Genomic DNA, 13,138 nt, shown 5'->3' with positions numbered 1-13,138 from the left:
GTGTACATCAAACCCAGCATCACATCACTGCTGAAAAGACTTTCTGCTATAAAAAAGCAAGGCACTGAGTACAGTACTGGTACTTAGCATTCTTAGAAGTCTCATCAATTATTTCATATTAACTGCCTGCTTTTTTATTATTATTATTATTATTATTATTATTTATTTTTTATTTTTGCTTTCTATTACCAATATATTTAGAAGGAATACAGGAAGAATGAATCTGAAAAATGTGAGATTTGTATTAAAAAGTGTATGCATAAACATTGTAAATGTTGTCTCCCAACATTTTCTTCAGCTTAATTCCTTCCTGCTATACTTACATTGAAGGAGAACAGCAAAGAAGCAGGCTAGAAGACCTGGTCACTTTGTGGACATTGCAGTAGAGAATTATCTTTAAATACAGATACTTTGTTATTCTTACAAACTGCCCGTGGTTTTGTTTTCCCTGTAACTTTGCAAACCTTCACTACAGGATGACCTAATCAACTTGATTATCCCACTTGAGTTGTATAGAAAGACCAGGGATTTAGCAAAATATTTAGAACATTTCTGAGATGTTTGAAGATCTGATAGAAAAACAGTAACAAGTATGTGGGTCTATTTTGTTTGTTTGTTTGTTTGTTTGTTTCTCTCTGCTGAATCATTTCTATCCTCCAAGAGTAAAAGGATATAACTCCCTTTGTTGTTACAATCTCCTTTTATTGATGCGTCCACTGAATAAAGAAGCATGAGTGAAATGAAGAAGCATGGGTAATAAGTGTTGAAGTAAATTAGATTCACCCCTCTGATATTCTATGCTAAGCACTGAACAGTGCATAAATTCTGTGTTATCCTAAATAAGAGGAAGCAAACACCCCTTGCCTGAATTTATCCTGAGCTATGTTGCTCAGAGGAGATCTGTGGAAACTTCACAGGGGAGGCAGTTGTCTTTGACGTCTTCCTCAGCCAGGCAGGTTGATTTCAGTTACCTCTGAAACTACTAGCAATCCCGTAAGTATCAGTGGAAGAGAAAGGAAGATTCCTCTGGTAGACTGCACTTCAAAGATAAATGAAAGTCGTGTTCAGTTGCTCTCCTTTTTAATGTTTAACAAAAATCCTTAACAGGCATACAATCAATCCTGTTGATGTTTGTTTGCAGATCGCAGCAACCAGAAAATAAGTGGGTAGAGAGAATGATCACGGCTCATCTGGATATTAAGGATGTTGTTGACAGTGAGTAAGTGTGCGATACTACTATTTGGCTGTGACTAGAAGAGTTTCATGAATACTTTAAGAACTGGATTGAATTCCTAGTACAGAAAAAAACAGTGCCTGCTGTTGGTCCCATTCTGCTTCTTGTATTTTTCCTTCCTTCCTTCCTTCCTTCCTTCCTTCCTTCCTTCCTTCCTTCCTTCCTTCCTTCCTTCCTTCCTTCCTTCCTTCCTTCCTTCCTTCCTTCCTTCCTTCCTTCCTTCCTTCCTTCCTTCCTTCCTTCCTTCCTTCCTTCCTTCCTTCCTTCCTTCCTTCCTTCCTTCCTTCCTTCCTTCCTTCCTTCCTTCCTTCCTTCCTTCCTTCCTTCCTTCCTTCCTTCCTTCCTTCCTTCCTTCCTTCCTTCCTTCCTTCCTTCCTTCCTTCCTTCCTTCCTTCCTTCCTTCCTTCCTTCCTTCCTTCCTTCCTTCCTTCCTTCCTTCCTTCCTTCCTTCCTTCCTTCCTTCCTTCCTTCCTTCCTTCCTTCCTTCCTTCCTTCCTTCCTTCCTTCCTTCCTTCCTTCCTTCCTTCCTTCCTTCCTTCCTTCCTTCCTTCCTTCCTTCCTTCCTTCCTTCCTTCCTTCCTTCCTTCCTTCCTTCCTTCCTTCCTTCCTTCCTTCCTCCCTCCCTCCCTCCCTCCCTCCCTCCCTCCCTCCCTCCCTCCCTCCCTCCCTCCCTCCCTTCGCTAGAGACTCTGAAATAATCCATTTTAGCGTTCCTGGGTATTTTTGTTTTTATTTGTTTGTTCTTGTCACAGAAGATTAGAAGCTTTGGAAATGACGAGTTTGACAAAATTATACTAAGTTGCTTGTTGTCTTTGCACTGATGTCACCTGTATTGTGAATTCAGCCAATGGGCTTCTGTAGAAGAAAGTGAAGGCAATATGTTTCACTTTATTTTCCATAATGAATACTGTGTAATCATTCTAGCTCCCACTTAAACTGTTGCTGTGTTTTGCTTGAGGAGGAAGTTTTTTTCCCTCTTTTTATTTTTTGCTGTTGTTACGTGTTAAGAGATAATGAAAAGGGGAAATGCAAGCAATAAAAGAAACAAAAACAGTACAAAGATTTAGATGGAGCATTTTCCAGTTGTATCCCTGAGAAAGCAATCTTAAGAAACCTACTGAGGCAAATCCAGATTTAGAAACAAGTGTTTCAATTTGGCTACTTGCAAAGCTTAAGTTTTGAGAATTAATTTCTCAAAGTAGTAGAGTTGAGAACATAAGAATAAGAGGTTTAGTCTCCTGTCTATTTGCTCTGGGTAAGGGAACATGAATTTGACTCTTAGACCAAACATACATTAACTAGTCTCCTGAGGACTCCCAGTCTGGTCCCATTTCCTCAGTTAAGGCAGCTGGATTTCCATTTCTCACTTGTGTTGCACAAAGCTCCCTAAAAGCTGTGGTTATCCTGATGGTTCAAATTGACATTCCCAGGACCATGGCAACCAGTAGTGTTTGGAGAAATGTTTGGACCTTTTTGAAATGACAGGAAACAGGCAGAAAAAATTCCACTGCCACCGTCTCCTAATAGTGAAGGAGAGAAGTACAGAGATGTAAACATGAATTCTGGCTTACCATTCCACCCTGATACAAGTAACGTGTTTCCTCCCAGAGCCTACAGCAACCTGCTCATGTCTGCAATTTTTCCACAGTTGACCTTGTCATCTACAAGCAGCCTTGTCTCCCTCACATCTGACTTGTTCTTCTTCACTTCTGGGCAACACAGTCCCCAGGTAACCCTGCCATTTCCAGGAGGAGATATAACGTAATGCATTTTTGCATTTATTTGTATGAGTATAGGAGAAATATGTAGTTAATAGACTCTGCGTGAAGAAAAGAGCAGTTGATTTGAATTGAAGTCAGTCATAGGTAAGTTGATGAGCTTGCAGGGAGACTTGCAGTCAAAACTCTGCGGGGTGGTAGAGAAAACAGAATTTCACAAAAGGAAACTGGAATTTGACCTTTCAGTCATATTGTATTAGAGCACTTCATGCAGGTAGATGCAATGTCAGAGCACTATCTATTCTAATGTCAGTCTGCTGGGTTGTTGTCTGTGTCCACATGGAGCTCTCTCACAGTCAGGGAAGCTGACAGTGGCCTCTGGGAATATTTGAAGAGCTAAGTTCAAGTACAGTTCTTCTAGAAAAGTGAAGCAACATGCTCAGTTGATAGTTTAATTGTTTCTTGTCCCATTCATATGAAATACAAATGAAAGAACTAGCAAACAGAAGGCAACACTGAAACCAGGAGGCACGTTCAGCATGATTGTCACAATTTATTTGAAGGGAGATTTTAAAAACTTTTGGATGCTTTCCTTCTTGGAAAACAGAAGACCGGAAAAATGACATGTTAGCTTAACAAAAACTGTGAAGTCTTTGGTGTAGGCACCCAAGTATACAACTCACACTCATTCCCAGCTTCTGCCTTTTAGGTTGCCTCTACTCTCCCAAAGAAGTAAACAAGCTGGCAAATATAAGCAGATAGCTTCAACCAATCATCCATACAGTCACACTGTAGGATATTCCTTTGACGTGGTTACTAAAATACTACAAGGGATCAGAGCCATGTCACTGAAGTTCAGGGCCAATAATGGCATAGTTCTGTTAGCATAGTGTATGCTCTCTGGTGACAGAGACAGGGTCTGAGGGAATGGCATAGAGCCATGTCAGGGAAGGTTAGGGGAAGGGTTCTTTACAAGAGGGCAGTGGGCATGGGACATGCTGCCCAGGACAGTCTGCACAGTCTGCCAAGTGCTGGAATTCAAGGAGCGTTTATTTTGGTGGTCTGGTGGAGCCATAGGATGGACTTGATTCTTGTGGGTTCCTTTTAACTCGGGATACTCTATGATAAAAAGCATTCTCTAGGTCAAAAAATAAACTGGTATATACTGGATACTATGCAGAGGTAGTAAAAGCATTGACTATTTTAACGATATGGTGCTTTAGAAAAGATCTGTAGTCTTACTGAAATGTTCACTTCAACAATAAGCAGAACATAATTAGCTTAGTTTCTGCAGGAAAATGAGCTTTTTTTTTTTTTTTTTTTTTTTCAGTCACCTGCACTCTAAAATCTTACAAATGAATTCAAGAAACTCTGATTGGGATAGATACTTCAAAAATATATGACAGCACAGAAGTCCCATGGGAAATTAAAAGTTGGCTGGCTGGCTAACAGAGACACTATCAACGTGGTTTCTTCATTAATATGACATAAAAAATGAAAATCAGCTGCTGCCCTTCTGGCTGTTCATCAGCTACTCCTCTGTAAGTAACCTGGAACTATGCTTTCTTAGACTGATATTATGGTGTGGAGTTGTTCCAGGGATACATAGGGAATCTGAAGGCAGTGCTGGCTAAAGGAGAGAGACAAAGGAACCAATTTACTACAGACACATGAATGCAGAGGCATCGGACACTAATCTATACAAAACCAGGCTCATTTTCTTGTTTCATGGAACTTTCTTTAAAAGTTAAATAGTACGTGTCAGACACAAAGCGACAGTTAATCAGATAGAGCTCTAGTTGCAAAGCTTTCTCTCTCTGTTTAACTGGGAAGCCCTGTGGATTTTAGACTTTATTAGCATGAGTTTTTCTAACACTGTTTTATGGGAGCATTAGCTACATTGCTACTTTGTAGTGCTATTCAGCCAAATATTAACCTCTTCGAGACTAGAAAATGTGGATTTGGGGAAAGGAGAAAATACTACTGTAAGCTGGTCATCTTCAGTTATTAAAAAATAACACCCAAAACAAACAAACAAACAAACAAACAAAGAAAAAACACCCAACACAGTTATATCTTACTCACCCAGGTGAAAGGTTTAGGTTAGTATAGGCGGTCAAAGATAGGATACCTCTTCTGATAACTACATTTTATTTAACTCAGAGAACAAGGAGCTGGTGGTCCATTTGTGGAGGAAAGACTCAGCTGCAGTCTCTAGACGCTGCAGACAGCCCCTGCTCTCAGAGAAGACAGGACACCCAAGAAGATTTTGAAACAGTGTGAGAAGCTTGTACCACGAATAACTGAGAAAGAAACCTTGCAGGCTCAAGTTTTGGTTCCTCTCAAAAGTGAATTTCACACACTACCTTTTTTGTGGTTTTTCATGTTTTTTGGGAGAGTGGAGGAGGGGAGTGGAGATGAATTACAGTATTATTGCCAAGCAAGTTGCTATAGATTTGAAAATGCAGGCACTCTTTTATGTTAATTTACAGGATTTTAAACTTCTGGTAGTAACATCCTTTAGGTGACTTCTTTAGGTCCAGTCAAACTTATCACAGCCATGCGAATACAGCCAGAAAATCTCAGAATTAATACAAATAGTTTTCATATTTTTAAGGAAGTTGCTTCTAGAATAGAAACTACAATGACACTGCTTAGCCGAGATGTGATGAAACTCAGGATTAAGTCTTGTTTTCAAACCAAATTATTGGAAATGTTGTTATCTGTGATCTGAAAGTGTGTGTGTAGAGTATATTTATACAACCCCAATGGCTATTCAAGCCTTGATATTCACTATCACAGCATAATTTAGAAAATTTAACTCTTGGTCTTCAGCATGTCTGTAATAGACAAGTGAATTTGTTTTACATGTTTTAGAAGGTGCTATCTGGTCTGGATCTTCAGCCAGAATGTTTCTTGCACTAAAATTCATTTAATCTCCTCAATGTAAACCCTACCCACTCACTTATCTGCACTGCTCTGTGAATCTCAGGCATGTAAAACACTCACAAAATGAGATGTATGAAACAGCCTTGCCTAACTTCAAGCTTTGTTTCTAGGCAGTCAACACCTGGGACTTCAAGCTACTGTGACAAAAATGTAAGAAATGTTCTGTCACAGAATGCCAACACCATTGGCAGTCCTGACTGACAGACATCAGAAAGCCCTCATGTCTCACATTTTTACTTCCTAACCTTGTGTGTGATTTTTATCCTTAGAAAATGCAGTGTCTCATGAGCCTTCAAATAACGAATGACCTTATTCCTTTCAATGGGGTCATTAAGAACTCTAACGTTCCAGGTATAAATTCCTGCTACTACTGTGCTCCTTCATTTGTTATTCATATGTGAATCCCTCTGGGTTCCCAATTACTATCCAGCAACAGCAATTGGTTCTTGAAATTATTCCCACAAGACTGACTTTGTAAAGGACACTGCAGTTTACATCTTAGTTCCCTAATTACAGACACAACGCTCGATAAACCTTGAACAACTAGTAATTGGAAGCTAATGGTTACTCTCATTGAATCCCGGTTGACACAGATTTTGTTGCTTGATAACTGACCACAAGTGGGTCATGTGAGAAGGCAGAAGTGAAGAAAGAGTATTAAGGTCATATGCCACCAGTGGGAATTGACTGGAAAAAGTCCTTTATGAAGTGGGGGCCTTACATCCTCAGTTTGTTACAACTCAGTGCACATCTGAAACACCACAGGTGCTACAACTGCATCCCCCTGCTGGGGCAGGAAATAGCAGATAATATTTGTGAGGGAAGGTGGGATAGGTTTCAAAGAGCTTTTTGCCCTGCTGCTGGTATCTTCTCTTTAAGTGCAACAGTGATAAAATACCTTACATCAATTTAGTCAAAGTCTTGGCCCTCATGCTATCTCAAGGGCAAACAGTTTTTGTTACTTTCCCTGCATACTCTCCTTCCACTCCCCACCTCAGAATCAAGGCCATTAGAACAATTAAGAGGATAACCAAGACACTAATTTATTTGACTTTATCAATATTCCTTTTCATTGAGTGTAAAGCAAAATATTTTTATCACAATAAAGTTCACTCTAGTGCTGTATTTAATACTGTTCCCTCATCCAAATATAAATGCAGACCTCTGAAAAAGAACACAAAATATCACAGATGTTCCAGCTGATCATATAAATAATGTAAGATTTCTTAGTAAAAACGATCACCTGTGAAAACATTATCAAGCAAGGGCTTGAGTTAGGGTTACTGGCTTTGATGGTACACTCTTTTTGTTAAGGCAAATAAGAAGAAAGTTTGTGTGGAATTGTATCAGAACCGCTATACATTTGCTACTTTCTTGAAACAGAACATTTTATGAATTAACTCTAAAGTGAAATCAGAAATCTTATAAAATAATCCATGATTTTACATCTCCCTCTATTTTGCATCAGTCCTGTTACCTGTGCTATTTATATTGTCATCATGAAAGTATGACATAAGAGGAACCACCCTGACCCAAATGAAGGTTACATCAAGTCCAGCTTCACCACTTGCCATTAACAGATGTCTGGGAAGTCATAAGACCAACATAAGATCATGGAGCAGGTCCTCCTGATTACCATATTAAGGCACATATGAGAAGAAGAGGTGATCCGAGACAGCCACCATGGCTTCACCAAGGATGGATCCTGCCTGACCAGTTTGGTGGCCTTCAGTGATGGAGTGATGGCATTGGTAGATGGGGAAGCGTGACAGATTTCATCTACCTGGACTTCTACAAAGCTTTTGACATGGTCCCTCACCACATCCTCCTCTCTAAATTGGAGAGGTATGGATTTGTTTGGTGGATTAAGAATTTTTACTGCTGATGTAGACGATGGAATTGTGTGCATCCACAGCAAGTTTGCAGATGACACCAAACTAAATGGTGCAGTTGATACACTGGAGGGAAGGAAAGCCACCCAGAAGGATCTGGACAAGCTGGAGAAGTGAGCCCATGAGGACCTGGTGAGGTTCAACAAGGCCAAGTGCAGGGTGCTGCACTTGGGTCAGAGTAATCCCAGGTATTTATACAGGCTGGGAGAAGAACTCGCTGAGGACAGCCCTGCAGAGAAAGATTTGTGGGTCCTGGTGGATGAGAAACTGGACTTCAGACAGAAGTGTGTGCTTGCAGTCAGGAAGGCCAACTGTGGTCCTTTTCAACCCAGGCCATTCTATTATTCTATGATAAACATATTCCCCTGCCATGTCCTGGAACTCTCTCCCATCTTCCATCCTTCAGGGTCAGGATTTCCTGACCCAGGTATGGTTTTCTGAGTAACATGCTGTCTTCTGGACATTAATCCCATCTTCCTATGGTGGGATACAAACATTTTTTTATCCAGTTTCCTCTGGGAAGGAACTTCACAGACCTGCTACCTGCTGAGTGAAAAAACACCTCCTTTTGTTTGTATTAGACTTAACTCCTTTGACAGTCTGTAGTTTTTGCATTGAAATAATGTTGTCCTTAGTTTCAAGGGAGTCTGGTGATTTATTTTCCAGATCTCTGGCATGGCACTTTCTGGTTGTTGTACAAGACCATGTATCCATTTTAAGCAGACATGCGCACAAATATTGGCTTTTTAGATGGTTGCGTGTTAAATGTGCATGGCAGCACTACACCGAACACAAGAGATTACAACAGAGCAGCAGAAAATAAGGTATGTTCAACACCTGCTTTACTAACACTTCTCCAGTTCCAATTTTGATGGGTTTGAGACACAGGGCAGAGCTTACCTGTTCCCTGGGCCTCACATGGACGATCAGCAGTGCTACCATGCATTGGCATTGTCCTCCACAGATGCTGAAAGTAGTGCATATCCACAGACAGGAGTGTGCCCTTTGGCGAGTTCACTTGCTAGGTTCAGCCTCAAAAACTCTCAGGAGACAACAAAGAAGACTGTCTTTTCTCCACTTGCTTTCACAGTAAGTGAAAACACTGAAATGCTTTTTCTTTTATCCCTTAAACTCCATAATGAGTCTCTTTAATGAGATTAAAAGATAGAATGACAAACATAAACGAAAATATTACATCCCCAGATGGCAGTAAAGTTCATCCAATTTGATCACCTGAAGCAGAAAAAAGCAAAAGGTAAAGATAAATATATCAAAATGTCAGTGCAAGTCTCTTAGGCTTGAAGAGGCTGTTTGCAAGACAGTGAAACAAAACTGCTCTAGTGGCAAAAGCAGCAAAACCATCATAAGCCGAGTGAGGATCATACAGAAGAGAAGTATGGCAAAAGATCAGCTCTGCTTAGGAGAGAGCTCACAACAGGATTAATGGAAAGAACTTTCACTGGAGCATGACACCAGATCTTTGGCTGTGGCAGCTGACATGGGATGCTGATGTTGGTGTATCTGCTGCCTTTTTGTCCCTGACATTTTTCCCTACCTACCCTTGGTAGCATTTTATTATATAGCAATTTCAATATGTAGTGCAGGTGTGCAGAGCTTCCTGCACTGTGCCAGGCACTGTGCACACAGGCAGGCACGTGCAGCCCCATCTTCATAGAGCTTCTGTTACAAACATAAGAGGCAGAGATAGCAACCTAAGACAGGATGGGTAGGCAACATATGAAACTTGTAAGGGCTGTTCCCCTGTGTCTCTCCAGCAGTGAGTTTGACAAGATAATCATGCATCACCAGATATTCACAAGAGCAGAAAGCCACTGTGAGGTACTGGGGAAAGATGAGGAGAGAAACCTTATAGGTTGTAACAAACCTACAGCAGCTGCGGCCCAGTGCTGTCTGCCACTAGTGACAGTTTTGGGATTCTCACTGCTATGGGCTTTGCTGTGTCCCATTGCAATGGGTCCTCTGCCTGGCTGGGTCTAGCCCCAGCACCAATAAAACAATGTCTCAGCAGGGAAAGAGAGGCCACTTTGCAGAAATGCAAAAAAACAGTCAGGGTACTCTGGATACCCTGCAGAAGAGCTCCTATTCTCTTCCTGGACAGAAAGGGTTTCTACTTACTGCACACAGTCACAGGCTTATCTTTATTGTAAAGGAAAAACACAAGCACATGTTTTGGCTCCTAAGTCCTAAAAAGGAGTCATTTGTCTGCTGGCCACTGCATGAAGAAAACAAGGCTAAATTTTCTCTCACAAATAGGGAAAAAAATCATTTTGGGGATGCCCTGACAAATGAGCACTTTGGATTTGAATGACTAGGTTAAAGATGGTTGTGGACACTCCTGTGCTGAAGGTTTGTGCAGTCTGAATAGCCCACAGTGTTAGGCAGAGCCAAGGACATAACTGCATGCAGTTTGACAACTAATCAACAGTTCATCACACCAATGCTGTTCCACAGCAGCTGAACGCAGATCAGACAAGAGCTTGCAAACTGCCCACCAGCAATTGCTGAGTGATAACACATGCAGTTCCCCACATGTTTATGCAGATACTCAGATTTATCTGACAGTTTTATACCCAGAAGCATGATACTCAGTAATTAAAATTAAAAATGTTTTGACAGCCAAAACAAATGGGTATATAAAATAGAAAGCTGTAAAAAGCAGTAGTATCCAAAAAAAAAAAAAAAAAAAAAAAAAGAAAGAAAAAAGATCCATAGATAAATCAGAATGCTGCAACAGAGAATGTATTCACATAAGCACGTTAATGTGCAACAGTTCTTAAACACAGGCTTAAGATTCTGACTGGGAGAAAAGTAATTTTCCAGTAACAGCCAAGAGAAACTGTGAGAGATTAAATGAAAACAAACAAACAAACAACTTGGTAAAGAAGGGGTAGAGGAGAAAGGAAGTACATATATTTCCAATGGGAGTTAAATTGTACAGGGAGGTGCTAGGGTGGGGAGATGTGCTGCTGTTCAGAGTTTTCTGCCCACTGCTTTGTCAATAGGGTGGAGGTGAGCACCACAGCATCACAAGGGGGGTGGAGGGTGCTTTTGCTGTGTATCTTCTGCAGGTGTCAATAAGGACCAGTGAAGTCTCTTCATCTCCTGCTATGCTTCTGAAGTCACATAATGCTTATCTTATGCACACAAAAGGCAGGAACTTTCCTGGCTCTGGTTCCCATCTGTACAGTTCTGAATCAGAGGGCAGGTGAGGGCAATCTCCATTTAAAAAAACAAAACAAAACAAAATGACAACAAAAAACCACCCAACCCCACAGTGATTAAGCTGCAAATCTCTTAGATAAATCCCTTCTTACTTTCTCTGAAGGGTCTGCAGCTACTTGCATTACCAAGTGAGCAATGACCTACCCCTGACCTTTTAAGTAGACCCTGTGGCTCAGCAATAGCTCTTAATAGGTCTTCTCCTTTGCTGGTTTACAGCTGACATCAGTCATACTGCCTGGGGTCCTCTGGGTGCAACTGCCCCCTGGCCTTGGTTGGGAACAGGGAAGAGTCTGGGTAAAACAAAACAAAACAAAACAACTCTGCAAAGCTGAAAGCAGAATTAACAGCTGATCGAAAGAGTATTTTCTAGTTTCTGTTTTTGCTTCAGCCACAGGACAGAAAGGGTTTGGGATGAAAGGTGGGTTCAGGAATGGGTGATAGGAGATGACAGAGCAGACCTCTTTTTCCAAGAGGCTTTTACAGTTCCCGCACCTCTATCAGTCAGTCCTGCTGGAGTCATCTATGATTTCTGAGCATACAGTTATGCCCAATGACAATGGGAAGGAAAGTGAAGTTGCAATAACAAGCTTAAATGTAGCCAGGTAGTCAGACAAGGGAGGGTAGCATTTCTGCAGCAATCAAAACATGACTATCTAAGACGCTATCCCTGCACACAGCTCTATGAAACCTACCCCATTCCTTCTTCAGATTGGCTGATTTCACTAGGATGAATGCAGTCTGTCTATGATTTTACCTCACTGGCATAGCTCCAGGTGGCTTCAGTAGGATGCCTTGATTTACTCTAGCCACTATTGAAAACAAAATCCACCACAGGCTCTGGAGATCAGAGACGTCTGTACTGAGCAGTAAGCTGACTGAATAGATGACAGGATGCCGAGACTGATTTTCATGGCTTACTCTCTAATTAGGTGGTTCTTGAAAAGGTACAGCTACAGAGGAGAAAGGCAGAAGTTCTGCGCAGCCATTCCTGGAGAGATATGCTTATGCCATGATTGTGAGGATGCCTGCTCATGGAATAACTTTACTGAGAGGCAGGGTAGGACATATTTGTCTCTTTCAGGAATAGAGAGTTCTGAATGCCAATCATACAAATGAGTCATTCTTTGAAGAAACATCATAACCAGGGTGACACCAATACCCCTCCATTGGGAACTGAAACTTCAGGGCTGCAAAATGTCTTAAAACTGTACTCTGTACTGATTAACTTGGATTTGTGAGTTCTTTTCTGTATATTTTTCCTGTTTATTGCCAAATACATAGGAACTGACTGACCACTGTGTTAACTCCACTGGCATTAAGCTGTAAATCCATAGCTCTAAATAGAGACATGTAGGTATAAATCTGCAGTAGTGCAATAAATACTTGGTCCTTTGAGTCCTGATAACATTACTTCTTCCTCCTCCTAGAGGTAGTTACAATTATTTCTCTCCTTGTATCCTCAAAACCATGAGGTTGCCAAACAAATCTGTATCACCTTCTTTGTATTTGAGAGATGATGTGGTGGTAATTGTATATATCTCCTTGACTGTGAGGTTATTTCATATTGAATCATGGAATCACTGAATCACCAAAGTAGGAAAAGAGCTCTAAGATCATCCAGTACAACTGCCTACCTATCACTAGTATTTCCACCTAAACCATGTTCCCCAGTACAGCATCTAATAGCTTCTTGAATACCTCCAGGAACAGTGACCCCACCACCTCCTTGGGCAGCCCATTCCAGCACCTGACCATTCTCTCAGAGAAGAAGTATTTCCTGACATCCAACCTGAATCTCTCCTAGTTCAACAGGAGGCCACTGCCTCTAGTTCTATCATTAGTTACATGGCAGAAGAGGCCAACCCCCACCTCATCACAACCTCCATTCAGATAGCTGTAGAGAGCATCTGCTCATTGCAGTGATGAGCTCCAGGACCATTACTTGATTGATTCTTCATTTGGACTGGTTGTGGTGATTGCCCTAGATGTGTTTTTCTGTCTTGCATATGAGGCTTTTAAATGGCTCCAGTATTTTAGCTGTTCATGTCAGGCACTTAACAAAACGGAAGAGAACTTTCTAAAGGAAATGCATCAACAAAACA

General features: G+C 41.1%; 1 long non-coding RNA gene across 3 annotated transcripts in view; it reads right to left on the bottom strand.

The window, feature by feature from the left end:
* Window positions 1-2,041: 2,041 nt before the first annotated feature.
* LOC107306103 (uncharacterized) overlaps window positions 2,042-13,138 on the bottom strand; it is a 33,584-nt gene continuing 22,487 nt past the window's right edge. For 2 of the 3 annotated variants that reach the window (XR_014940101.1, XR_014940103.1), the window contains one exon: window positions 2,042-9,026. This is a non-coding gene — a long non-coding RNA (uncharacterized LOC107306103). Of the gene's footprint in view, window positions 9,027-11,187; window positions 11,327-13,138 lie in introns of all 3 variants that reach the window. The other variant, XR_014940102.1, reaches the window with a different exon arrangement.

Source organism: Coturnix japonica, chromosome Z, assembly GCF_054131305.1.
Source record: "Coturnix japonica strain WE chromosome Z, WE-NBRP24, whole genome shotgun sequence".
Taxonomy (NCBI): domain Eukaryota; kingdom Metazoa; phylum Chordata; class Aves; order Galliformes; family Phasianidae; genus Coturnix; species Coturnix japonica.
The sequence above is the reverse complement of the archived record's forward strand: the minus strand, read 5'-3'. Positions and strand labels throughout refer to the sequence as shown.